The sequence below is a fragment of the Rhinopithecus bieti genome, unplaced genomic scaffold (genome assembly GCF_001698545.2).
Source record: "Rhinopithecus bieti isolate Rb0 unplaced genomic scaffold, ASM169854v2 scaffold_9383, whole genome shotgun sequence".
In the NCBI taxonomy this organism is placed as follows: domain Eukaryota; kingdom Metazoa; phylum Chordata; class Mammalia; order Primates; family Cercopithecidae; genus Rhinopithecus; species Rhinopithecus bieti.
In genome coordinates this window covers 52,632-55,832 of record NW_016806471.1, presented here as the reverse complement: position 1 = coordinate 55,832, position 3,201 = coordinate 52,632, and positions in this window count along the sequence as shown.

Genomic DNA, 3,201 nt, shown 5'->3' with positions numbered 1-3,201 from the left:
GGAGGCGGGCGCGGGCTCAGAGGGAAGGGAAGCGAAAGGGGAGATTGCAGGAAAGAGGAAAACCAGCCAAAAGAGAGGCGGACAAGCGGGAGGGGAGGAAGGCAAATGCGTGCAGGCAAACGTCAGCTGATGTCCATTTCGAATGGGCTTTCATGACGCTGAATGGAGAGAATTCAAGCTGTGAAAACCGCTTTGAAAAACAGAAGCAATGGAAAACATGTTTCAGTGATTATTAACACACGTGGCATCATTTAGTTCACTTTACTCCCTACCAATGCGTTCACCCATGTATCCATTCAACAAACATATATTGGCTTGTTATAGGATGTGCGTAGCGGTGTGAAAAATAGGAACAGATGTGGAAGCTGTCTAAGGGGTGGGACTAGTGTAGGATGACAGCCCAGGCTGGAAGCCGGAGCAACGGAATGGATGATGATGATGATGATGATGATTTTGAGAGGAAGCCTCATTCTGTCGCCCAGGATGGAGTACAGTGGCGTAATCTCCGTTTATTGCAACTTCCGCCTCCCAGGTTCAAGCGATTCTCCTGCTTCAGTCTCCCAAGTAGCTAAGATTACTGGTGCCCGCCACCACGCCCCGCTAATTTTTGTTTTTAGTAGAGACGGGGTTCTACCATGTTGGCCAGGCTGGTCGCGAACTCCTGACATCAAATGATCCAGCCGTCTCGACCTCTCAAAATGTTGAGATCACAGGCGTTAGCCACTGCACCCAGCAGATTATAATTTTTAAGTTTAATGTCCAAAGTTGGCACGAGTAAAATTAAACAGGAATTGTAATACTGTACTGATAAGAGCACAATTGGTATATTTAGAAGAACAATTCGGTGCTATCTCATTCAAACATTTTGGTACTAGGAACTTATCTTTCTCTCTCTTTGTAGATATATCTATATCTATCTATCCATTCAGTATATGTGACAAATATTTTCCATCATATATAATACATTACATCATACACTATATGGTATATATTATTATGTATGATCTACAGACATATACATTTATGTATACATACACACAGATATTCAACGAAACATTTATGTAATAGCATAAACCTAGAAACAATCTAAATGCCCATTCATAAGTTATAGCCTATTAAGTCAAAGGTATTTCTCAAACTTTTGAAAAGAATTCAGTGGAGCCTCAAATGTTGAGATTGTTTTTTTTTTTAAAGCCCAAGACACATTATCAGGTTTAAAATAAAAAAGCAATTGCAAAATGCCATGTAAAGTAGATTAATATGTAAACGGCAGGAGAAATTTTATTTTTAATTTAATAATCTTTCTATGTAGTTTCACTCCTTTAACATGTGTTTGTACTAATTTTTTCAAATACAATGCATGGCAACTTTTTTAAAGTAAATATTACAAATCTAGTCTTCTCATGTCAATTTTCACACTGGTAGGTAAATTTCATAAATGAATATCAGACTGTTAGTTATTACAATTTTATCTTATTATTTTAGGAGTAGTTCATGGCTTTTACTTTAAAATACCTTTTTTAAACTTTTTACTCTGGTAATAGAAATTAGTTGTGGTCTAATGTGTATAAGTAGAGTGGTAACCCCAACATTTATTTAATGAACATCTGTTGAGAAAATATACATGTATATGGGGTGCTGCTCTAAGTCCTGGAGATATATTTGTAAATAAACAAAGTCTCTGTCCTCATGCCACCTATTGGAGGGAGAAAAGTCAGAAAACAAACATGTAAATAAAGTGCCTGGTATGATGAAAAATAATAAAACAGGATAAGGAGAAAAGAGTGATCAAGATGAAGATAAGATTTTAGATGATGTGATCAGGGAATGCACTTCTCAGTCATCTGAGATCTGAATGGAGAGAGAAAGCAGCAGATCATGAGATGCTCCAGGAGACACGTGGCACAGGCAGAGGATTTTGCAAGTGCAAAGGTCCTGAGGCAGAAGAAGGAAAGTGGGGCTAGAATGGACACAGCTAAGCAGAAAGCAGCAGGAGAGAGGGCAGCGCCAAGTCATGTAGAGCTCTGGAGGCTATGCGGATAGGAGTTTGAATTATATTCTTAGAGTGATTGTAGAATTTTATGAAGGAGGAATATTATCTGATCAGGCTTTAAAGAGACATGTTGTTCTACCGGGCAAAATATGAACTAGTGCAGAAGACAAGAGAAAAATCGAGAGACCAGTTAGGAAGCTATTGTGATTGTCTGGGAGAGCAACACAGACTCAAACCAGATGATGGCTTTCCTACATAGCACACTGGCCTCAGCTCTGTCACAGAACTCATCGCAATAGTGATATCGTTAAAGAGCGACCATTTATATATCTTTCTCCTTCACTTTTCCGCTCTGTAACCTTAGATATGGAATGGAGGATTGGCAAGGGGGATGTGGAGCACAGTGCAGCTGCAAGAAACATTTCAAATGAAAAAAAAATGATAGCAATAAGTCCAAGATTGCTATAAAACAGAGGTTATTAACTTGGGACCCTTGGAAGTCTGTGAAACCTTGTGCAAAATGTGTGCATATGGACATTTTCCGTGGAAATAACCCACAGACTTCTATCAGATTGTCAAAGGAGCCTGAAACTCTTAAAGAAAATCAAGTAAGCATCACTGACGAATTGGGAGAGTGGTATTGCCATTTATGGAATCACAAGTGTTTAATCAAATTGCCAAATAGTTGTGTCAGATAGTTGGTATTACTTGACACCATCTCTAACTTCTCAGACAACTACATTTTTAAACATTGTGTAATTTATTTGGATCTTATGATGGTACCTGTGCAAAGTGCAAGTAACCCAAAATTGTTAGTCAACTGAAATTGAGAGTTTCTTAGAATTATTTACAGCAACATTATATAAACACTTTTCCTTGTTTTTTTTTTTTTTTTTTTTACTTAAATTATCCCCTTAATATGTAAGAAAGATGAAGGATAAATAAAATGTTATATGCACAGAAAATACATTTAGGAAAATATAGAAAATTTCTAGTTTCTCTAGTAATGAAGAAATCCAAACTAAAATAATCACGAGGTTCTACTATATCTGTTAAATTAATAAAACTGACCAAATGATTTATTTTAAGTGTTGGCAGGATTCAGGGCTAAGCGTTGCACCAGCTCATTTCTGATAGCTTTAGAAATTGGCCAGGCCTTCTGGAAATAAACCTGGTATAGGTTAGGGATCATAAACTTGTTCACACAG